Genomic DNA, 26133 nt, shown 5'->3' on the forward strand with positions numbered 1-26133 from the left:
TATTGCTTGCATTCAAAAAGGATTGGAAGAGGTTTATCCAGGGATAAGTGTTTCGTCCATTTTTGTCCTTACTAAAGGTGTATGATTTGGACATGGATGCGGGGAGCATATCAAAATTTGCCCATGCCACAAAAATAGGATTGGCAAAGAGCAAGGTGAACGGTAGAAGACTTTAAAAAAACGGTTAGCCTAATGGGTAGACATGAGGCAGATGTAATTTAATGCAGAGAAGTGTAAGGCAATACATTTTGGGAGTATACACTCAAAGGAAAGGTGCTGAAAGGTTTGGAGGAAGAGAGAGACTGTTGGCTGCAAATACATAATTCCTTTAAAGTGCAAATGAAGGAAGGTAAAGCTATAAAATAGCCTATTGCATTTTTGGTTTTATAAATAGACCATAGAATAAAAGAGCCACAGCTATAGTATACCCTGTACTGTGTTCAGTTTTGGGTGCCTCATTATAAAAAGAACATTCAAACTATAAACAGCACACAGTAATCACCTGTGATATGCAACAAAACTTATGAGGAGAGACTGGAGATAATAATTGGAGCAGAGACAACTAAGAGGAGACTTAGAGGTTTTTTAAATTATCAAAGGTTTTGATAGTGAATAGGTATGGGAGTCAGTACAAGTGGTCATCAATTTAAAATAATCATTGAAAGATTAGGAGAACTTTCTTTACACAGCGAATTGTTTGAGCGTGGAATGCTTTGCCGGAGGCAGTTATTGAGGCACAAGGTTGAAACTCGGTTGTGTACACCTTCTGGTTTCGCCCAAGTGGACAGCGGGAGTCAGGAGCATGGGTACAGTTTTCAAAGGAAAGGTGAATATTTCAAGCAGAGGAAGATTGAGAGTGTGTGCAGGACAAGGGGATTAGTTTTGGATTGCTCGAGCAAAGAAACAGCATAGACACAATGGGCTCCTTGTACTAAACCTCTATGGCTCCCATGTAGGTACAGTAAGATTTCAACCGTTAGTAAAATTAGAATCCTTAGGCTGTTCGAAGCTGGAATGGCATAGCATTCCACTACTCCAAGTAAGCCACGATAGAATATGGCATAGTATTTTTTCTTGGTTTACTAAGTATTGAACTGTCAAACACTGTACAACTGGGAGTACAAGTTCTGGATTCAATATGAAATGCTATCATTTTTCACATTGTCTCAAGAATACATGATTTAAAAAATCAAATGACAGACAGATGGGCACAATGTGAATACGATCAGAAAACAGCTGGAAATTCTTAATTTTATCACCTCAGATTTGGTATACCATTCCATTTGCAATTAACTGTTAAAAGCAATCATTATTGCATTCTGGATTCTAGAGTTTCATTTTTTTAATGCCAAATAGAACATTTTAACCAGTTGCTGCAGCCTGTACTCATCAAGTGCACACTTTCTCAATTCGCCATTTTCTGTCCAACCAAAAGAATGAAATATTCATGTCAAGTTAACAAGAGAGGAAATACTATAATTTGCTCTCATTCCTTCTTAAAAATACGTAAATTCTTACAAGTGAGGGAAAATTATTTTCTGAAATGTTCTAAATAAACTTGAATGCTTGTTAGATCTGTAAATGGGCTGCTCCTGTTTCTTTACTCTAGCCCATAAGTCACATTTTCTTCTGAAATGTTTAACATTAGGAATACCGTAACACAAGAACAGAAAATATACAATATTCAAAAATGTATTTGTGTTTTAAAATCTTTTAAATACAGTAGCTGATCTCCCATGGCGATGGACACAGGCACTGTGTGTGATGTTTAACACGGCCCCACACCAAGCTGGGGAGCACAGTGCAGCGGGCAGTGAGAGTGGCGGGTGGGCAGGGTATAGAATTTTAAAACTAAAACAACGGGACCTCACAGAAAGTAGAAACTAGTCACGATTTTCCTTCAGGTAACTATTGAGTTACCTATTTGATTGAATCACTACAGTTGCTCACTTTACTACAAGTTTTACCTACTCAATAGTGCTCGGGATGTAGCGACATTTTCTTTTTTTTAAATCATGCTGAACTACCCTATTTAAGAGGCATAGCTGTTTAATGTTAGTCAGACTATTTGTCCAAAATCCAATTACGGATAAGCAAAAACTTCCTCAAAAATGAACATTGGGTAAACCAAAATTTATTTTTGTTCATCAAAAACTCCATACCCTTGCTGTTGAATCCCACTCGGTGAACCAGAAGGTATACAGCTGTGTTGTTCTATACCATCCTCAACAGAGTTTCACGCCCCATACCTGATCCATCACCAAGACTGCTTATTTCCATTAATAGTGCCCACCTTCATCATTACTTCACCCCCACTGCTACTGAAACTCCTATCCATTAAGATGTTGCCTTCATATCTGAGCATAACACCCTCCTTACCCGCCTCCCGAGCTCTATCCCATACAAATTTCACATTGTGGGTGGCAGAGTTTTAAACAATCTGATCTGCACCAGCCTGCTTACCCTTCATGCTATTCTTGCCAACATCTATTTACAATCCCTTCATGGGCTCGTTCAACCTCCACCAACCCTACATTCCAGCTATGTTCTTCAGTCTTCGGACGCTGGCTTGCTGTGCTTTCGGTCGTCACTCCAATTTTTAAAAATATTACTTGGCATCAGTTTCTTGCGACATTTAAACGTAGAAGGCATAATATAAACTGAATAGTAGTTGGTGTAAAATAGTCTACTGCTTTTAAAAGCATCTCAGGAATCTTTGCAAGGACATCAATAGTGCCTGATCACCCAACTTCACAATGCCTTTAGTCATTCTTGAAATATCACTGACAGGAGCAAAAGGTCCAGAAACCTTTTGCTTCAGTCCGGTCTTGTCCGTTGATCAGAAATTCACAATCCACTGTAGCATCCACTGCTACGCTACCCAAAAATTATGGTGTTCCTATGACACTATTATTGTAAATAATAAGATTCCTTTGATTAAGCGTATAGAATTGTTGCATGAATACATTCTGATCCAATTTGGTACATCTAAATTAATGGAAGGCCATTCAGTTTTATAACGGACAAAATATTTCTGGGCTTAAATGGATTTTCGGCCATTTTGGCTCCAAACATTTTCTTACACAAAATCTTATTGCAACTTTGACAGCAGGGAATACATTACTGAGGCACAAGTAACACAAAGAAAAAGTTAAATGTTTATTTTTGAGTTAAGTATTCCTACACTGACCTCCTTGTTCCTAAACTTCATCCTCAATAACTGACACCAGACACCATGACTGAAATACTGAGACCGTTGCTCGATCAAATTCATATTTTGCACAACCATGTAAATGTAAATGAACTGTTAATGGTGGATTGTACAAACTCTTAATTGATCTTCCAATGATCAGTACTACTTTTGGAGAAGTAAACAATTCTTTTAAGCAGCCAACTATTTCCAAAACAGATTTTTTGAATTTCTCTCATTATTGTACTTGGTCAGAAAAAGGAAACAAATGGCAGCAACTGCGCAATAACAAGTACAAATATCGGCTTTGGTGATGTTGGTTATGGGAAGAGCATTGGCCAGGACTCTGGAGAACAATCTGCTCTTCTTCAAAAAAAATATCACTAGATCTTCAATGTCCAGCTGAACAAATGCCTCAGTTTAATATCTACTCCAACAACGCAGCACTTTCAGTACCATGTTGTAGTGTCAGCCTAGCCCTGCAGTGAGATTTGAACCACAGCCTTTGATTCAGAAGCAACAATGCTACCAAGGTGATGTATAATACCTTTAAATACATACACATTAGCTAAATATTTCAAATATCAGTAAGTCATTTGAAAAAGGAAAATTCAAATACTTCTCTAGCAGGAATTTTATGCAATGGGCCAAACCAATCTTGAATTTAATCAATGCCTGGAAAAGGATGTAATTTTTCCACAAACAGAAATGAATCTAGCAGAAGAAAGTGCCTCTACATTCCATTGAACAGCCTTCTGCATCCTAAATCATTCAAACACCATTTGATAAACGATGTTAACCTAATGCCTATCCTTTCATGGAAAGGAAGAGTGCAGAAAAGGACCACAAAAATTGTAAACATTAACTCAATCACTATTGAATTCTTTTACAAATTTTGCACAACTCACTTTGAAATTAGCATTTTTATTTCCCCATAGCTGTCCCACATCTCCTGATCAGTACTTCTCAATCGGCTTTTAAAGTTTTTCTAATTCTAAAAGTCCAGGAAAAAATGAAGAATAGATAAATATTTGAGCAAATTTCACAAGGCGATGTTCTCAGTGCAAAGCCTCGCACGATGGGACCACAGATTGACCCAAGGTACTTCCTTAATTTGGGCATTTCAGCAACACGCAAGATAATTTAGATGCCCAACACGTTCAGAAACCTAATTCTCCTTGTTATATCACAACCATTATGCTTGAACAGAAAATGAAATAAAACAAAAAAGGTTAAAGTTAATAATGACTCTTCAAAATTGATTTTTTTTAAAGTAATCATACAGGAGATTACCCCCAAAGAAAAAGTTGCAGTTTGTTGACAATCTCTTCTTCTGAACCCTTGCCAACGACTACAAGCCCCTCCCCACTCACTGTATCAGGCTGAACTAGACTGTTCACAATCCAGGAATCCAATTCGACCCCAAGCTGAGCTTCCAGCCCAATACCCTTTCCTTTACAAACCCTGCTACATCCACCTCCATGACATCATCCGGCCCTGCTGCGGCCTCAGCCATCTGACGCTAAAACAACCAATGCCTCAGTTTCCTCCTGACTCAACTAATCCAATGCTCCTCTGGCTGGCCTTTGATTCTGCACCCTCCGTAAACTGCAGCTCATCTAAAACTCTGTTGTCTGTATCCTACCCCTAATCAAATCCCACCCTCCCATCACACCTCTGTCCCCAGTGATCTACATTGGCTTCTGGTGCGCGCATGTCTCAACTTTAAAATGTTCATCCCGTCATTTAAATCCCCACATGGCCTTGCCTCTCATTTCTATCTTCCTCGAGCCCTACAATCTCTTTCCTCAGAATTCTCCATTCCTGATTCCAAACTCTGCTGTATCCCCTCTCCCTCAGCCCCATCATTGACCTTGCACTCTGCAATTCCTTGCCTAAACCCCTCCACATCCCTCTCGTCCTTTAATACCCACTCTTTTATCCCTCTTAATATCTCATTCTTTAGCGCACATTCAATATTCTTCCCTTCACACCTTGTGAATCAGCGTGGGACATTTTTCTACATTTAAATCCCAAAATAAATGCAACTGTCATTGTTGATGATAACCCATGCATTAATATTCATATGGCATTCATTAATAAAAATTCACATAGCTGATATAAAATTAATTTCCCCAGAAAATAGAACGGTCTGAATACATATAGCACTACAGTATTGTTTTATCAGCGTATTTGTTGGCTCTTAACACAATGCAGGATGCAAGTGCACTGTAACTGTGGCACTGGTGTGAAACAGATTTGCTCTGCACAAATGCTATAGTTGTGTAAATCCAAAGTCAAGAACCCATTGGACTCTGGATTTGCACAACTTGGCACTGATATGGAGCAAAAAAACTCTGCATTGTTGTTATAGTTATAGTGTAAATGTAACCTTGCACTTATTGCATGCATTTTCTCCAAGCAGACTTGAAAGTCTTTTATATAAAAAAAAAACGATCATATTCTTATCCCTCCCTAATTTAGGCATAAACGGCAATTTCAGTAAGGAAAACTGATTATGCCCAAATTGGGTACAGTGAGATAACTAGCAATAATAGAGGGGGGAATTGTCACATGACATTATCTCTACAAATTAACTAGGATTGTGCTAATCATCATGGAAATCAAACACTCCTTTTGAAGTTCTTTTGCTTCAATTAGTAGTGTGTGATTTACAATAATTATCGACTTTATGTAGACTTTACATTCTTTAGAGTAGTTGTTTTCAAACTTCTCTATGTGGGAAACCTGCTACAAAATCTAGCACACTCTGGGAGACCCTATCCTAACTTCTGAATGACTCTCGACTGTCAGCTGCCCACAGAAAAACAGTCCATCGTTACAGAAAATATATTGATTAGTATTCAGCAACAGAAATAACAAGCTGTTATGTTAGCAAATATAGAAAAATAATCCTGATGACTGATGAACAGAAATTTGATACCTTTTGTGAATCTCTGACTTCAATTTAAAAATCTATGCTTTCGCAGGCTGTCCAGTGCTTAATGAACTTCCCTATGCTTAAAGGTGCACTCACTTTTATTCAACATTTCCCATCATTTAAGAACAGTCCATGTACAAATGCAAATTTTGAAATCATATTTATATAACAAAGGATATAATATCAGTTGATATGAGGGGATGGGAGAAAAGGGAAAGACAACTGGATGAAATGTTTTGATTAATTAGTCTATTCCCAAAAATTCAATCATTGACACTGAATAACAAATAGCCTACAATAAACTGGGAATAAAGGGCCCAAGTTTTCACACGATAAAAAACGGGCGCCCCTCCGAGCTGGGCGCCCGTTTTTCGCGCCTAAAACGGCGCCGGATTCTGGAGCGCCCTGCAGCTCCTTGTCTGTTTGGCGCGGCGCCCAGGGGGGCGGAGCCTACACTCACGCCGATTTTGTAAGTGGGAGGGGGCGGGTACTATTTAAATTAGTTTTTTTTCCTGCCGGCAACGCTGCGCGTGCGCGTTGGAGCGTTCGCGCAGTGTGAAGGAAACATTGGCACTCGGCCATTTTTGTAGTTCTTTGTAGCGGTTTAGTTTTTGAACATTTTTTAATAAAAGCACATTGCCATCAGCACGTCAGCACTGAGAAGGCTGCAGGTAGCCTCAGAAAGTTGAGGCAGCCGTTTCCCGACGACCTCCCCCTTTTGCTGTCGGGAAATGGCTCCTCAATTTCTGAGGCTTCCTGCAGCCTTCTGTCTCCTTCCCTCCCGCCGTCTGGAACGGCTTCCTCCCTCCCCCCCCCGCGTTCGGTCGGTCCGCTCCCTCCCGCCCGCCGGCTGTCTGGAACAGCTTCTCCCCCCCCCCCCCCCCCCCGCGTTCGGGAACGGCTGCCTCGTTTTGTGAGGCTTGCTGAAGCACTTTCACACAGGTAGGAAGATGGTTTATTTAATCTTTTCTTTGCTTATAAATGTTTATTCAGGTTGGATTTATTTGTATAATATTTGTATAAGTATAAATAAGGATTTATTGTAGAATTTAATGACTTCCCTCCCCCCCCACCCCCTCACCTCGTTCTGGACGCCTAATTTGTAACCTGCGCCTGATTTTTTAATGTGTAGAACAGGTTTTTTCAGTTCTACAAAAATCTTCACTTGCTCCATTCTAAGTTAGTTTGGAGTACGTTTTCACTGTGGAAACTTTGAAATCAGGCGTCAGTGGGCGGACGCGCCCCCTTTTGAAGAAAAAATTCTGTTCCAAAGTGGAACTGTTCTACCTGACTAGAACTGCAGAAATAAAAATGTGGAGAATTGCGATTTCTAAGATAGTCCGTTCTCCACCAGTTGCTCCTAAATATCAGGCGCAAATCTTGTGGAAACTTAGGCCCATAATGTCCATAAAAACAGGAATCAGATCATTCAAACTGTAACTTCATATTAAGAGTAGACTCTAGTGTCCAAACTATATGCTATACTATAATCATTGCTGATGCACTGATTGTAACTTGATTAAAGTGTTTGGATTCCAATAGAGATATTTCTTCATGTATGTAAACTACAATAATTGTTCAACCACTGGACATACTGAGCAGGATTTTGCTGTAGAAATAACTGTGAAGCTAACAGCGCTCACCGTTATTAAAAGTGTAAATCGGACAGCAACTTCCATCAACCACATATGCGCAGTTAAACGTGAAAATCAGGAAGTTACCGTCCAAGATGCCCTGCTCCTCCAGAAGCTGTGCCATACCGGTATCGCGCTGAAAAACTTGGCATTGAAATACATTGAACAGCGTGAAGTTGCTGTACTTACCGGATTATATACCCACTAAACACACCAGAAAAAGTGAAAGCAGGTCCAACCCAGTGTAAGTAAATATTTAACGCTGTGAAAGTCTTTATTACTGCAAAACAACCTCCTTGACTATGAAAATTATTTTTTACAAGTGTAGAGGCTCATTCCTTCAGATTTTAATTATTGTTGGAGATTTAATAAAATAAAATTAAAAAATGATTTTTTTAAAATTCTTTCTGTCTCTTAATTCCATCTTTCCTTCCCTCTCTTTATTTCGCTTTGAGTATCTGACTGGGCATTGAATTCCTGGTTCAGACTCTGTTGTCTTTAATGATTCTTCAACTTGATTGGTTAAGGAGATACACAGTTGCTTATCCTGTTCACACAACTCCCAGATCCCCTGTGGAGAGCGCTGTGCTGAAATGGCTCTCCCATTACAGTAAGCTCCAGTGCAAAATCCCATAGTAGGTCTGTGGGTAAGTGCAAGCGCAATGAACAGCAAGTGGCGTTTGTTCACAGTTGAGAGCAAAATTCAACCCAATACTTGTGTGAACAGTACAGACAGCAGCTACTTCCAAAAAGTAGAATTTACCCTCCACAGACCTTACTATTCTCACCATGCATATAGCAACGACTTAAGACTCAGTGGCTATCAAAATCAAATAACTTTGTGAAGAAAAGTACGTCAGAGTGACTTGACTTCATCAAAATCAAAGACTAATTGGACAGCTCTAGCAAAGAGCTGACACGGGCACGATGGGCTAAATAGCCTCCTTTTGTGCTGTATCATACTACTTTGACATGACCTACTTGCCATGTGACCTAAACTTAGCGCTGCTGTAGACAGTTTCTGGAAATTCAAGGACAGCAATGGTTTGCTGTAAAAATTCTAAATGTTATGTACCAAAACACATAAATTAAAACAAATTTATAAAAGACTGAGGGGAGGAGAAGGGGGAAACAAATGACTAAATTCAACAAATATACCTTCAATCAAAAACTATTTTCTACTTTATTTTCATAAAATTATAAACTTTGGGCACATTCTATAATGCCTACATTTTTCCTGCAAGCATACTGTACACACCACTGAGTTATCTGTGGAAGTCTTATGAGCTATTCAGCAACTAACTGAAATCAGTACAATGTGAACCTAACATTGATACTGGAGCAAAAAAGATACATTCGTTCTGGAGGTAGTTTCAAAACATTGAACACTGCAGAAACAATGTAATATTTTATTTCAGATGCTGTAAGTTTTTGAGCATTAGCCTATAGAATTTTAATGGGAGTCTCAAAAGGAAATTAAAACTGACCTGAATTGCAACAAGCTATCATATGTTCCAACACACTCTTCCAATAAGTAGTCCTGCTACACTTTCTTGAAAATATGATGGATAGCAAGAATCTGAGACTCTTGACTGCTGTGCAATCACTCGGGATTTGAAACTTACCACATGTGGTGGCCATGACGGGTTTATGTCCCCACACTAATATTTTAACAGTAGATTTCACTGAAATATCTCATCTATCTCAACACACACCTTCTGTCTTTCTATCAAAACCACATTGGTATTACATGTTGGAAGACAATTAAGAACAATGCTCTTGTATGTAGCTAGCACAAAAAAAGCACAATTACATTTTGGAAGTTTCCTTTGCAATTTTCACTGATGGAACATTTGAGGTTTTTTTTTAAACCATAATCATTAGTCAATGCTCCAGCTCTCCAGGCACAAATTATATATTATTAATTTGTTAAGTGCAAAAAAAAAATTAAAGGAGAGACCAAGCCATAATTTTAGTAAACGTGGTTCCAGAAATCCTCAAGGATAAATTATGAATTAATAAATGCAAAATCCTGTTCACACCTAAATTCCTGATGTGTGCTCCTTGTGGGCAAAACTCTGCTCCAGGTTCATAAATTTATCCTTTAGTCTCTGGACCCTCGCAGCTGCCCATAATACATTAACAAGAGAAATGTGATATGAAAATGAAAACTAGCATGAGTATTTAATTGCCCACCTCGTGTATTTCTGAATGAATGTATAGAAATTCAAATACCTGAAACGCAATTTATTTTGGCAGCGGTTCTGAACCTTTCAAAATTAGAGATTGACATTCTTGCTCTATTTGACATCATGAACTACTTTTATGTTGTTAAGACATTGAAATGATCACAATATTAGACAGTTGTGCAAACATACGCAGCAAGTGCATGTAGATGATGTGATTTTAAACTATGAGGGACTGAGAATATTTCAATTTAATGTTGAACAAACTCCATCTGTGCTGCTGGTTTTGGAACTACCAAGATCCTGACATCAAGCTGTATTATAGTTGACAAATTAGCTCTCAAACTCAAGCCCTGAATTGCAACAGTGACTAAAAACATTCTGTACAAGACTAGAGGGTATAATCCAAATATCCCAGAACTCAAATTGCCCCTTTATTTAACTGTGATTTATTTTTTCTAAGGGAATGTTAAATGTCAAAACAATTCCCACGGCAATAATTATAAATTTAATTTAGGTATCGATAATGGTACAAAGTAACTAGAAAAAGCCATCGAGAGCCACAAGTGTATTTTAATTGTTTCGCATGTCGTTAGTAGTTGATTTGAATGAAACATAAAACAACTCCAACTTTGCTTCACCGTAGATGAAAATAGCCCAAAACCAAATACATTGAGGGGTGAAGCAGCAGGAGAAATAAAATGTTCCATGAAAATGTTCGTTTTCATTAGAGAAAAGAGAGAGAAGGCATGATCCAGGTATTTTTTATATATAAATAGAACGATGTAGATACAAGCACATATCTAACGGAAAGCAGGACCAAAGGAGACAAGCACAAAATTAACAAGTCGCTAACAATGCTTCAGATTAGGAACTTTCTTGCTCCACAAGGTAAAGAAAGACTTGGATTTATATAGCGCCTTTCACGACCACCGGACATCAAAGCGCCTTACAACCAATGAAATACTTTGAGTGTAGTCACTGTTGTAATGTGGGAAACATAGCAGCCAATTTTGCACACAGCAAGCCCCCACAAACAGCAATGTGAATACGACCAGATAATCTGATGAAACGGCAACAATCTTAAAATAAATAAATGTTATTACACATAACCCCTCTTATTAATTATTATATTAACTCTCAAGGTAGTAGACATGTGCGCAACAAATCGTTAGAGCCAGCAGCTTGCGCCACATCCAGACATTTTACAAACAGTTGGATGAACCACCTGTTTAGATTGCGAGTTATAAAAGACAAGTAGAGACAGAGATTTGTCGACATAATGGGTCCTAATGTCATGTTAAGGAAAGCAACAAAAGTCCTATCATGTGGGATACAAGGATAAAAAGGTATTTTACTTGATTTACCTTTGAAGGGCAGGAAGAAACTTCCAGCATTTTCTCTCAGAAGATTAACTAGATAAAAGCCACAATGAAACAAATTGTATGTGTGGTGTGAAAAGAGCAGGCCCAAATCCCAATGGCTGTTTTTCTTATGAACTAGACAGGTGTCTAAATGGGTAATATGATCATGGGTTGTATAGTGACAGCATGATTACTTTAAGTTACTGAAATTAGGCTTAAAGTTTCTCAATTTCATTTTACTAACCCTGTTCAAACTAAGTAACACTGTTCCTCACGCAGGTCAGAGCATGGCAAAAGTACAAAAAAAACTAGCATCTAAACCTTCATGCGAGTAAGTTTTCAATTTGCTCTTTGTGAGTGTGGCTTGGATCAGTAGTCTTGTGCATTGGAGCTAGGTTGGCAATTATTGTATTGGTACAATCTAGAATCGAAGACCACTGTACCCTTCTGACCCATGGGGGAAGTAGCAAGTACTTCTGTCAGATGCAGGAGAACAACAAAAACATGGTCAAGCCCAAGATGCAAGATTTGGTTGAAGAGAAAGGAATAATCATGCTGTCCTCGCCAACATTCCTCCCTCAACATCCACCACCAAAAAAAAACTATCCATTGATATTTGTGTGCAAAATGACTGGTGCATTTGCTTACTTAATAGTAAGTGCACTTCACAGTAATTTATTGCATGTCAAGTACATTGAGACACAAGGCACTATATAAATGCACGGTCTTTGTCTTTCAAAAATGTTTTCAAACTAATAATCAAAACCAGATGAAACCTTTGAGTTGTACTTAACTCAAAAGGGACTCTGGCTTTTGAAGGTTACTTTCAACAAACAAGCTTTCTCTGATCTGTTCCAGCATAACAATGAAATTGCAGCCCCTATCAGCTCTACTACAATAAAGTTCACCTTTTCTAGGTTATCATTGACTGACTACAGAATACAATGAGTCTACCTCTAAAGTGAAGCAAGGATTACAAGCACAGTTTACCAGTTTAATTTATTTAGAACAATCAAGAAAATGGTCAGTACCATGCAAATTTTATTCAATCACACAGAAGTCCTTTGTTCTCGGTTTAGACTTCAGTTGAAGTACTTCCTGTGAATTGTGTGATCAAAATGCAAGAAGTCCAGAATTTACTAAGCTTTGCTCTTAGAATAGTTGTCTGCTAATAACAAACAATAGGCATTTGATGCAATTTTAAAAGTTGTATAGCTAACCTTTTGTTGTACTGAAACTCTTGCCACAGATCACGTGGTTTTTTAAAATTTGTTCTCTCAATGTGGGCAAAGCTGGCAAGGCTGCATTTGGTGTCCATCCCCAGTTGCCCTGAGAAGGTGGTGTTGGGATGGATCTCCCACAATGGTGGTAGGTAGGGATCATTACTTCAATTTTCCCCACAAGTGAGATGGAGTAATTAATACAAGGTGAAGCCAAGCAGCGAATGGCTCTGAGTTTACTAAAAACAAATGCATGAAGGCTTCAAGTTCATAAAAATTGATATAAGGAAAGGACAGTAATGCTCTTCGAACAAATTAACTCAATATAACATCCCAGTTTAAGATTCTAAAAACAGATGTCACTTTTTCTTTGCCGATCCTGCCAATCTTGGCATCGATGCAGATTACTAAACATTCTGAATTTCACTAGACGTCCAAAGTCCACCGAAAATCGGAAATGGTCAAGGCCCACCTCAAACTCGCCTGAATTAACTCAGTGTTGGCCACTAAACTGACACATTGCTCCTGAATCCAATGTTCCTAGCAAAATAGCCAACTTGTCCCCCAAGGGCTTCTGCCATGCCACCAACTGGCACAATAGCTTTCCTCCTTACTGGTTGATGCATTGAAACTGGCTAAATAACTCTATAATGTTGAAAATAAATTGAAAAGACTCTGTCCCTGCACATAGCACTTACACAGTATAATTTTTCCACCTTTTTAAAAATTAAATTCTTGAATTGGTCACCACAATGCAACTAATCTAAGTTAAGCGAAAAAAATTGCTGTATGAAGCAGCATACCAGTTTGTGGGATGACAAGTGACTGATAGTCATATTTTGCCTCAGAAGCCTGCGATAGTACAAGCAAATAAATTTTACAACAGGCAGGAACACAGACACAAGATACACTACCAAGCCCAACATCTTTTTAAATACTGAATACACCATTACTGAAAGACTATCTTTACTTAATGTGACAGAAGCTCAGTTTCGTCTCTACTGTCTGAATCAGCATCTGCAAGAAGGACTTCCAATTTAGGTGAGTATACCAACAGTTTTACAACAGATTTAGCCAATTGCAGTGCAGAAATACATTTCCCATAATTTAATGTACAACAATACGTATATGTCACTACATCTGCAACATCATATGAATTCTGATTCAAACCTTTCCAAGGAGAGGTGAAGTTGGTTAATTCAGACTCTAGTGACTCCAAGTCAACCACTTGCCATGAAAGTACGTCTTAAGAAGTCATGAAAGACTGGTACGCCTGTGGGTTGGTCTACAATATTTGAGCAAGAATAAGGATGAAGATGCCATTCTTCACTTTAAAAAAAGAAGAAAGTGTCACAGTGAAAAAAACAAAATAGTTATCTTACCAGTTATTATTTTCAAAAGAATTAATATGACGGACGAAATCAAATCTTTTGATATATTAAAAATCAGGCATATTAAACATTAAATCATTAAAAAAAAATTGTCTTTCCCAGTATTACACTCTTTAATGTAAAATCAAAGTCATTGAGAACGTGCCCCATTCTTCAATGTTATTGAACAATGAAACAGGAATAAATGGAATTCGGTCTAGCCTTTTCTCATCGTCAGAAAAAAAAATCCAAATCATTATCTCAATTATTCCAATAAAGCGCTTAGGAAGCTTGAAGAATCAAGGAATTTTCACTCTCTCGTCATTCATTAAAGGTTCCCCCCCCACCCCCCCACCTCCCCTGATGTGAGATCACAGAATATTCTGTTAGTTAACTGGTCTATGAATTTACTGTAAAGTTCCCATTAACCCCTAAACTTTATTACTTAGCGCATCAGGAATATGTTTTAAGGAAAAACACACTTATGCTAATTATGTTTTAATATTGTGCAATATTCTTAATTAATCAATCACTTCAAATTGGTCCTAGCACTGCCACCACCAGTGATGGACCTGTACTAAACTCTAAAGATGGAGCAGATCCAAGCACTGAATGGCCTATCTCAGTGTTGCCTCCAGACGCAACCCAAGCTTGAAAGGACAGAATCTGTAAGTGTAGTGTTGGGTATTTTTCAAATCACGTGCACAAAATCCAAAATGTTCACAAACCCATATGCTGCTTTACTGAAATCCTAGTGACAACCACAATTCAATTAAGCGGCATTTCTTCGGCCAATACAATCAGCCATTAGCAACAGTACACTACTTTTGTGCAACCTCTTTCATTTTCTGGAGGGAAAAAAAAAACAAGACTAAGAATATTAAAGCACTATTAAGAAAAACATTTGACAGCATCAGAACTCGAGTCAGACAAATACAATTATTTTTATAGTAGTCTCCCGAACAAAACAACGTCAGTTATATGAAGTACTGTAAGCAGACATTCTCGCACAACTGAACGACAGTCGCAAAACTCCCTCAAGCGTAAAAAATGGCAAAGCATCCGCTGAGCACTATACTACTACAATCTCAAATATGAGAATGCCCACTTACTATAATAACATCATAGACTTTCAACTATGCATAATATACCTGTACAAGTACATACAACTCTGAAAAATATTTTGGGTTAATAAAATATCCCCTCGCCTAGCACTACCAAAATGCCTGAGCATAAAGCCATCAAACAGAAAAGTTGCAAGTTTTATTTGTTTAATGTAGTTAGCAACACAGGTTCGTATGATTTTACACCTACATCTTGCACCAGCATTGTTACTGATGTTGAAAGTACTACAACTTATAAATCAAATGCCCATACACTACCTTGCCCATAACGACTGCCTTGATCATATTAATATCAATTTTCAATTAACATTTGTACCTGTTCACATATTCAATTACCCTGAAAAGCTACACGATCATATCTGAATTTTGTTTTACACAAGAACACAAGAAATAGTAGGAGTAGGCCATTTGGCCCCTCGATCCTGCTCCGCCATTCAATAAGATCATGGCTGATCTAATCTCGGCCTCAACTCTACTTCCCTGCCCGCTCCCCATAACTCTGGACTCCCTTTAAATTTACATAAAAGATGGATATATTATTTCCTTCTTTAAACTAATACTAGAAGCACTATAATGTACTTCAATGTCGATTGACATCTCATGTCAATCCATATCCCTCAAATAATTGTCAACAATATACACTGATTTTAAAATCTCTGCCTAAATTCAAAATCATGCATGTATAGATGCTGCTGAAGTTTGATAGCTTTATAAATTGAAAATCTAAAAGTGATATCTCTTACACTTTAAAATTCCATACAGAATTACAAACAGTAAAAACTATTGGCAGCAAAATATTATTTGAAATAATAAAATTGATTACAGAGCCTCAGATGTTCAGCTCTTTCCATCATAAGTAGTTTAGCAGAAAAGGGTTTGTGGCGTGCGATTGTAAGTATCGGTAGCCACCGAGACAAAACCCAAATCGCCAGCTACATTTTGTAGAATATGTCACTTGCCCTTGGCTGTGTAACACAATTCTGAGATGATCGCCATGTCCCACATTGTGAATGGACCTGAGGAACTTTCTACAACAATGCAGTGAGCGTGGAGCAAAACTATGTTCGAAACAAAATATGAATCCAACTTCCACGAGCAACTTACAATAAACAAGTTGCATCCCAAAAAAATCACATCTTACTGTTTAAAAAAAAAATGCATGCACTGAACCAGAAACAGACATAATCACGGGGAATGAAGAATTTCTCAAATTGCAGCACAGAGCCAATGGGAAAATTGGAGTTAGAACTGCGGAAACGCCAGCCACACAGCTCGGCTCTCGTGGTGGTGTAAAATGTATCCCGAAGATGAAGATGATCTAAAGTGTGTGAGGAGGGCGAAAGTCGCTGCAGGCCCGGTGCGTGAGGTATGTGTGCGGGGTCGGGATCTTACTCTGCTCCCTGGCTTCTCGCTGCTGAGGTTGGGCCTGTTGGCTTTTTTTTAACGTTACTCGATTAGAGCAGAGGGGGAAGAGAGCGAGCGAGAGAGAGAGAGAGAGAGAGAGGGAGGGAGAGAGAGACTCAGTCAGAACCCAGACAAAAAAAACAGCACAGCAGCCGCCCAACATCCACACACCGTCACCCCGCACTCCCCGCCGACATCTTTCATCGAAAAAGTTGTCGCCGACGCTCAAAAGGACGGAGCTCGGGGCGCTCCGAGCGAGAAATAGAGAAAGAAAACGTTAAAACTTACCGCATGAATTATCTCCTAAAATAACTCCAAGATGGCTGTGTATTGCACCGGGGATGCTGGGTGCTGCCCTTTACCCTATGACCTTTGGCCTCCCTCCTCTGGAAACCGGCACCGAGAGAGAAACCACAACAACAGTTGGGGGGGAAAAAATAACCCTCGACGCTCAGAGGCCGGCTGGCAACGAGAAGGACGTTTTGTTTGGCTTCTAAATTGTCATGTTTTTTTTATTGTGGGGGGGAAACGTTCCTTTTTTATGCGGCTTTCTCTCCTCCCGTGCTTTGACAACACAGCTCGGTACCGGTACACTGCACTTGTCCAGAAGAGAGGACGTGTGGCCTGTAACCTGATAAATCAACCGTGTGTATAATTATTATATCTCTATCTCTGCCTCAAACTCTTTCCTCCTTTCCACCCCCCTCCCCAATCCGAAATATACATAATTACCACAGAACTTTTAACTAGTATGAAAATCTGTTTTCATTTATTGTTTATTTTTGATGAAATTGATTGTTTTTCGTTGCTCGGAAATATTGAAAATTCAAAAATAATATACATTTTATCTTTGAAGAAATGATTTGCTATTTGTCTCATCGTAGAATTTAATAGTTGGATCTATCTGGGTTGTGTAACTGCACAGCAATACATTGGTGTTGGTCTTTAAAATGTATTGATGCTGGTGTGATCATTTATCTTAATGTCCAACTGTAATTCTATTTTGCTTCTTGATATAAATATGAAATAACCGATGGCCACAGCTAAATACAAAACAGTAATGGAGGGATTGTGATGATGTCATAAATTGTAAGAATGGTATTCAACATAATCAGAATCCAAAGAATCGATTACTGTACTGCCAGTTATGTTTTTTTACTCTTTAAAATATCTGCAATGTATCTTTATCTATTGCTAATTAATTTGGTGGCGGTTGCCTACCATTTTTTGGCAGCATTGTTCTTTAGTAATTTGAACATTTATTTTGAAAATCACGTGGATGTCAAGATAGTAGTGATTTCAGCTGTGAAGATACTAATGTGACTGAAACTGTAACAATAAACTGCATTTACGCAAATACCCTATTCAAATAAATTAATAATTTGGATAAGCTTCATTCGATAATATTATTTGAATGTGGAAACTGCTATATTGTATACAAATGCATGCTGCAAGGGTCAGCCAATTTGGGTAAACCATCAATAACTGGTGTTCAGATTCTTCTTGGACAGTCCCTCGGAGTCAAGGATACTTGTTTTCACACTAAAAATGAGTTCTCAGGTGACTGAATCCGATGCGGGACCTACAGTCTCTGTCACAGGTGTTATCCATGAGGGTCCTGACGTTCTCGAACTTTGGGCTGGATTTTCGGCAGGTTTGCAACCGGGTTTTCGTTGCGATTTGACCCTCCGTGGTGAAAACCAGGTTGCAAAGCCCGGGCGAGATCCTCAGGTACCTGTTTGCAGGGGCGCTTTCAAGTACTGCCGGCGAGAGGTGCGCCAACGTTCAACGACTTGGATTGCGTTTGTGTCCGAGTTTCGGCTCTCTCCCGACCCGTACGCCACGCCCAAAATAGCGACAGATCAAACCTGTTGGTGCAGCCCTGCCAGCCGCGGTAAGTATGAAAACCTGCAAAAAAGGTAAGTTAAAGTTTTAATTTTTAAATTTTCTTGCGGCGATTACATAGTTAAGGGTCTTGTAAATGTTTTGGAATTTTTCTTTCCTTTTTCCCCCCTCCTAAGGCCTCTCTCGCAGCGCTCCCAGCCCCAGGTTAAAGTTGCCAAAACTCGCGGTTTGCGCCGCAAATGCTTGTGCAACGCCTTCCTTACTGATGTGCCCCTGGCGCAGACGTAAAGGCCATAAGTTCGGGTTAAAAACAGTAGCACAGCGCAAATGGTAAGTTTCACGTATCACTACCGTTTTCGCCAAAAAACCCCGAAAGCTGAAAATCCGACCCCTCATTTTAATCTGTGGAAGATGCCTGTGCGTTAATTCTTGGGATGGCCGTTGTATACTAGCTACCGCACGGGCTTGACAGAACAAGGTCTAGATCCAGTGGCAAGGGGATCTAAGACGACTGGAGACCAGGCTCTTCTGCATGGGTCTGTTACATACACACAAATAGACTCCTACTATCCTCCTTCCTCCTTCCCACAAGACCTCTCTCCCTGAGATTCATAGGACGCAGTGTAGAACTCGCTATTGGTCCGAGCTGTGCCTTACCTGGGCCTCAACCCCGCTGCTGATCCACACTGCTCCACTCCATTCTTCCAGGCCTCGCCGGTCCCAACCTTCACTCCTCGCCGCTTCTGACCTCCGGACCTCGCCGATTCTGACCTCCCGACCTCTGGACCTCGCCGGTCCCGACCTCCATTCCTTGCCGCTTCCGACCCCCATTCCTCCTTTGGCTCCGCTTCTGACTGCAATACAATTTCTTATGAGATCCGAATAATAGTAAATGTAGGTACTGGTAAATATATATACCATTATAGATGGAGGCAATTATTCTATTCCTCTAGATGCAGGCTCGAGGGGCCAGGTGGCCTACTCCTGCTCCTATTTCTCATGTTCTTATTACAAAACTGTAATTGAATCTAGAGTTTCAGGTAACTGCATAAACAACAAGAACAAAGGTTCAGTAGGTTAGGAACACTATCAACCTCAAAATCTAATTACAAAAATGATATGATTTCTAATCTGTTTGTGCATAAATTTGCACTTGGTCAGCCATTGGCTCAGGTAATAGCACCCTCGTCTCTGAGTGAGAAGGTTGTGGGTTCAAGTTTCAATCTAGAGACGTGAGCACAAAAATCTAGGCTGACACACTCCAGCGCATACAGAGGGAGTGTTGCACTGTCGGAGGTGCCATCTTTCAGATGCAACGTTAAACCGAGGCCCCGTCTGCTCTCTCAGGTGGACGTAAAAGATCCCAATGGCACTATTTTGAAGAAGTGCAGAGTGTCTACACTCCGAAAATACTTCCTTGGCTGTAAAGCGCTTGAGATGCCCAGTCATCGTGAAAGGCGCTATATAAATGCAAGTATGTCTTTTGGTAACTTTACACTTTTTTAAAAAATAGAGGCATTGAATACAAAAACAAGGAAGTTATGCTAAGGATTGTTCTCCTTAGACCAGAGAAGAATAAGGGGAGACCTAATGGAGCTATTCAAAATTATGAGGTTTTTACAGAGCAAGTAGGGAGAAACTGTTTACTCTGGCAAATGCGTTGGTAACCAGAGGTCATATATATGGCGAAAGAACGAGTGTGAAAAAGAGGAGAGACTTTTTCACACAGAGGAATGTTAAGATCAGGAACACACTACCTGAATGGTTGGTTCCATAGGAACTTTAAAAAGGCAATTGGACTTGTACTTGAAGAGGACTAATGTGCAGGGTTATGGGGTCAAAGCTGGGACATGGGACTAAATTGGACATCTCTTTCAAAGAGCTGGCATAGACATGGCGGCCAAAATGGCTGCCTCCTGTGCTGTAAGATTCTGTGGTTCTAAATCATACTTTATTTTGCACTTTTTGCTAATTTTTGTTGCACTCATCAAGCTGAGGGATGTTGACATTGAAGGATTGTGAAATTAACAGCGTAAGAACTGAGAAGGAAGTGTAAATTAGAGCGAGTGAATTCAATGTCAAATTGGTTACAGAAAAGAAATAAAGAGAGAAAACGAAAGATTGGATTAAGATGGAGAAAAAAGAGACAGGAAAAGTTAAAAAAATTCTAAAATTATACATTTTTCAAATCTCTAACAACAATTAATAACTGAAGGAATGAGACTCCACACTTGTAATCATTAATTTTCAGTGCCATTGAGGTTGATAGGCAGTAATAAACAATTAACACATCATTAAAAAGGTATGCTTGTAATCACAACACTTAACTTTCTGTGGCAAGTTTAGTTCGTATCTATCGCACAAATCCAGCAACTTCATGACATTTAATGCATTTCACTGGTGAGGCAGACAGTGAAGTGCCATCTTTGCAAAGCTAACAGTGCGACTTGGACAGCAACTTTTGGATATCCAAGTTGAACCTCAAGTTGCTGTACCATTTTCACATAAATAACGGCGAGCACCATTAGCCTCACCATTATCTTGACAGCAAAATTTGTCCCTTTCTCTCCGATTTGAGCTCCTTAAATATACCTGAAAACAGATACCGGGACTTCCGGTATTAGAATAATTGCTAACCACATTCAAAGACTGACTGTCATCTCCCGAATTGAACAAATCACAAAGTCTATGTTTGTTCAAAAGTATCTTGGCTTTTCCCTCTAGCATTACAGACAGCTGCTGAATCTTGCAACATTTTAACATTGTAAGCTTGGAACAGGATTCTGATTATTGCTGGTTCCTTTTATTAAACTCCTTATAACTAGTGACACAATTAAAGGAACCTATACAAAGCTTAAACAAAAGAACTGCTTCATTCTTATCACCATGTCATTGCTGCATGTTTTCAAAGAAATAATCTGCAGCGAGTGTTACAAGGTAGAAATTCATTGAGGATTTTCAATGAAGTCAGAAACAGCAAAATCTGAGCAGTTTACAGTTGAGACTTAATGGGCTCAATTTTCCCCAAAGCATTTTTTTAGCGTACTTGAAGAGTTACGCCCGATTTTTGGGGGCCTAAGTACGGCAAAAAAAAAAATTCTAAGTTTCCCCGTTGGATTTCTTCATTTTGGCGTGGCGTAACCCGCCCTTTAGTTTTGGGGGTGGAGCCTTGATCTGTGCCAAAAAGATCGGGCTGCCATGGTAACCAGAGACACCATGTGAGCTGAGGCTGCAAAGTGAAGCATACAGCCAGCTCCCAACACATTAAAAGAATTGAAAAACACATAGCAGCAACTTACCTGCAACCCCGCCCAAAGGGCTTGCCGGTCCGGTCCCATTCTTGGTCCCCGGTTCAGTTCTCAAATTTCTCTCTCTCTCTCTCTCTCTCTCTCTCTCTTTCTCTCTCTGTGTGCGTGTGTGAGAGAACCGGGGGACCGAGAATACAGTCTTCGGACGGGGTTGGAGGTAAGTTGCTGCTATGTGTTTTTCAATTCTTTTAGTGCGCCGCTTTCCTTGCCTGTGCCAATTTCCTTAACTCTCCGAAAGGTTTTTCTGCAGCGGCCACATACGCTGGAGTAACTCTCAGCTGGCCAAACTTCCCTACATGACCAGAATTGGAGTAGGTGGCTGGTCACGCCCCCTTTGGCGGAAAAAAAACTGACCTAAAGAAATCGTAACTACCTAAGTTACACTGGTGCAAATTGATTGGGGAAACTGTGGTTTTTCAACTTAGGCCAAAAAGAGCAGCCTGCTCCAAAAAAAAAGGCGCAAATCACTGAGGAAAATTGAACCCAATGTATGTAGATTTTTTTTTAATTCATTATTTATTGCCGCTCTCTAGTTGCTCTGAAACAGAATGGCTTGCTAGGCTGTCTCAGGGCAGTTAAGAGTCAACCACATTGGGTTGGTGATGGAGTCAAATATAGGTAAGGACATCAGGTTTCTTACCCTAAACGACATGAGTCAACCTGTTGAGGTTTTAATGACAATTGACCGCTTCATCGTCACTTTTATATTGATACCAGCTTTTTATTTGTAAATTTTGTAACTGTTCAAATTTTAAAACTGCTGAGATGGGATTTGAGCTCACATTTTCTGGATTATTAGTCCAGTAAGAAAATCATTATGCAGTATCCCTTGGCATAAAATGCCCAATAGCATCTTAGGTTTTATAAATATGGGTACAGAATACAAGAGTAAAGAAATAATGGTCACATTTTGTGAGTCATTGGTTAGGCCACTATTAGAATATTGTTTTTAAAATTCATTCTCAGGATGTAGGTGCCACTGGCAAGGTTGCATTTATCACCCTCATTAATAAGTTCAATTTAATAGCCTAATTCAGTTCAGAATTACAGAATCTTACCCTAAGCCGGGTTCAATTTAGCATAGCATATCAATAATATTCATCTCTGAGTATGGCAAAATTATGCCAGTTATAGTTTACATACTAAAGTAACAGATAGCAATCATTCTCCTCTTCTTTAATTCTATATCTTGGATGGCATAAATATAAAAGTTCACATAACAACAACTTATATTTACATAGCGCCTTTAATGTAGTGAAACATCCCAAGATGCTTCACAGGAGACACAAAATTTGACACCGAGCCACATAAGGAGAAATTAGGGCAGTTTAAGGAGCGTCCTGAAGGAAGAAAGAGAGGTAGAGAGGCTTAGGCAGGGAATTCCAGTGTTTAGGGCTGTTATGTATGCAATAAAGGTTCAAACTGAGTACTGTTTAACTAAGCAAGGTACAACCTTGGCTCTGTTTTATTTCGGAGGTTTTTTTCGGCCCAAGGTGCCTGATTCTCAAAATGGCTGGCCTTTTATACCTGAGCAGCACTATGTGCATGCTGCTCAGTAGCCTCCAACAATAATGCCATCTGGTGGCTACAAGCAGAATGTACATACACGACAATACCCCCCTCTGAGATCTTATCACAGTCTTTCACAGGTTGAGACGGTCTGGTGCTTTGCGCTCCCGGGTTGACCGTCTCAGTTCGATTCCAGCCTTGGGTGAGTGTGCGGGGTCTGTTGTGGCTGATGGCTGGATGACTGACTTGTTGGGAGTGGCAGTGGCCATGTCAGGAATTGCAAGTCCATTTTTATTGAACGGGTCCATGATGGAAATTCTGGGTTCACTAATGACTCTTGAGTCCTCTGAAGACTGCTGATAGGTTGGTTGGTCGTCGATGGTTTCTTCATCCAACTGTTCTGGCTCGTCTGTGTGCCTCAGCTTTGTTTGATCCATGTGTTTCCAGCAAGTTTGCCCATTCTTGAGCTTAATAACAAATACTCTGTTGCCCTCCTTGGCCATGACCATACCAGCGATCCATTTGGGTCCCTGACCATAGTTCAACACATATTAAGGATCATTAACAGAACTCTCGCGTGACACAGTTGTGCGATCGTGGTACCCTTGTTGACTTTGTCTTCTGTATTCAACATGATTATTTAAATCCGGGTGTACCAGAGATAGCTTGGTCTTAAGACCTTTTTTTCATCATGAGTTCAGCAGGCGAGACCCCTGTGAGTGTGTGGGGTCTAGTCCTGTGATTCAGCAGTATGCAAGACAAGCGGGTCTGCAGTAACCCTTGGGTTACTCTCCTCATGCTTTGCTTGATAACTTGTACTGCACGTTCAACTTGCCCATTGGACACAGGCTTGAACAGTGCTGACCTTACATGTTTTATGCCATTAAGTTTCACAAACTTCTGAAACTCCTGACTGGTGAAGTATGACCCATTGTCGTTCACCACTATGTCAGGCAGACCAGGTGTCGCAAATATGACATTGAGATTCTCTATGGTTACGTGGATGTGCTAGATGACATGATTATGCATTCTATCCACTTCGAATAAGTGTCCACCACCACTAAAAACATCTTGCCCAGGAAGGGACCTGCAAACTCTACATGGATCCTGGACCAAGGTTTGGATGACCATGACCACAGACTCAGCAGGGATTTCACTGGTGCTTTGCTGAGCTGCATGCAAGTGTTGCACTGATGCATGCATGCTTCCAGCTCAGAATCAATTCCTGGCCACCATACATGGGACCTGGCGATGGCCTTCATCATCACTATACCAGGATGTGTGTTGTGTACCTCATGCACGGACTTCTCTCTCCCTTGGGCATTACAACACGATTGCCCCACAATATGCAATCTGCTTAAATAGACAGTTCGTCCTTACGACGAATGTATGGTTTGGCCTCGCACATTTGCTTAGGTATGACAGACCAATCTCCTTTGAGGATGCAACCCTTTACCACTGATCAAATCGGCCCTGGCTGGTCCAGGTCTTAACTTGTTGAGCCGTGACAGGGATTCCTTCATTCTCAAAAGCATCCATGATTAGAAACATAGAAAATAGGTGCAGGAGTAGGCCATTCGGCCCTTCGAGTCTGCACCGCCATTCAATGAGTTCGTGGCTGAACATGCAACTTCAGTACCCCATTCCTACTTTCTCGCCATACCCCTTGATCCCCCTAGTAGTAAGGACTACATCTAACTCCTTTTTGAATATATTTAGTGAATTGGCCTCAACTACTTTCTGTGGTAGAGAATTCCACAGGTTCACCACTTTCTGGGTGAAGAAATTTCTCCTCATCTCCTAAATGGCTTACCCCTTATCCTTCGACTGTGACCCTTGGTTCTGGACTTCCCCAACATTGGGAACATTCTTCCTGCATCTAACCTGTCTAAACCCGTCAGAATTTTAAACGTTTCTATGAGATCCCCTCTCGTTCTTCTGAACTCCAGTGAATACAAGCCCAGATGATCCATTCTTTCTTGATATGTCAGTCCCGCCATCCCGGGAATCGGTCTGGTGAACCTTCGCTGCACTCCCTCAATAGCAAGAATGTCCTTCCTCAAGTTAGGAGACCAAAACTGTACACAATACTCCAGGTGTGGCCTCACCAAGGCCTTGTACAACTGTAGTAACACCTCCCTGCCCCTGTACGCAAATCCCCTCGGTATGAAGGCCAACATACCATTTGCTTTCTTAACCGCCTGCTGTACCTGCATGCCAACCTTCAATGACTGATGTACCATGACACCCAGGTCTCGTTGCACCTCCCCTTTTCCTACTCTGTCACCATTCAGATAATAGTCTGTCTCTCTGTTTTTACCACCAAAGTGGATAACCTCACATTTATCCACATTATACTTCATCTGCCATGCATTTGCCCACTCACCTAACCTATCCAAGTCACTCTTCAGCCTCATAGCATCCTCCTCGCAGCTCACACTGCCACCCAACTTAGTGTCATCCGCAAATTTGGAGATACTACATTTAATCCCCTCATCTAAATCATTAATGTACAATGTAAACAGCTGGGGCCCCAGCACAGAACCTTGCGGTACCCCACTAGTCACTGCCTGCCATTCTGAAAAGTACCCATTTACTCCTACTCTTTGCTTCCTGTCTGCCAACCAGTTCTCAATCCACGTCAGCACACTACCCCCAATATCATGTGCTTTAACTTTGCACATTAATCTCTTGTGTGGGACCTTGTCGAAAGCCTTCTGAAAGTCCAAATACACTACATCAACTGATTCTCCCTTGTCCACTCTACTGGAAACATCCTCAAAAAATTCCAGAAGATTTGTCAAGCACGATTTCCCTTTCACATTAACATTAGATCTGCCGGTTGTGGCATTTCCACCTCCGGTGTGGGCAACAGCAACCGGCTCAAGGCATTCTCTGTGCCAGGTCTGTGATGAATGACATAATCATTGGCAGATAATGTCAGCGCCATCTTTTGGATGCGGGATAAAGCGTTGGTATTGATATCTTTGCTCTCGGAAAACAATGAAATGAGCGGCTTGTGATCAGTCTCTAATTCG

At 40.2% G+C, this 26133-nt stretch overlaps 1 protein-coding gene and 1 long non-coding RNA gene across 5 annotated transcripts in view; one reads left to right on the forward strand and one right to left on the reverse strand.

The window, feature by feature from the left end:
• cnot2 (CCR4-NOT transcription complex, subunit 2) overlaps window positions 1–16782 on the reverse strand; it is a 139118-nt gene extending 122336 nt beyond the window's left edge. Inside the window, exons 1-2 of one of the 4 annotated variants that reach the window (XM_070900211.1) lie at window positions 16722–16782; window positions 13706–13864 (exon numbers count right to left, since the gene is read on the reverse strand). The gene's annotated coding sequence lies outside the window, so the exon portion shown is untranslated. Of the gene's footprint in view, window positions 1–13705; window positions 13865–14633; window positions 14754–16721 lie in introns of those variants that run through there. The other 3 variants (XM_070900212.1, XM_070900210.1, XM_070900213.1) reach the window with 3 other exon arrangements.
• Window positions 16783–16834: 52 nt separating this feature from the next.
• The window catches only part of LOC139280636 (uncharacterized), a 44881-nt gene continuing 35582 nt past the window's right edge, over window positions 16835–26133 (forward strand). Inside the window, exon 1 of the long non-coding RNA XR_011596729.1 lies at window positions 16835–17078. This is a non-coding gene — a long non-coding RNA (uncharacterized lncRNA). The remainder of the gene's footprint in view (window positions 17079–26133) is intronic.

The sequence above is a fragment of the Pristiophorus japonicus genome, chromosome 15, assembly GCF_044704955.1.
Source record: "Pristiophorus japonicus isolate sPriJap1 chromosome 15, sPriJap1.hap1, whole genome shotgun sequence".
Taxonomy (NCBI): Eukaryota; Metazoa; Chordata; class Chondrichthyes; family Pristiophoridae; genus Pristiophorus; species Pristiophorus japonicus.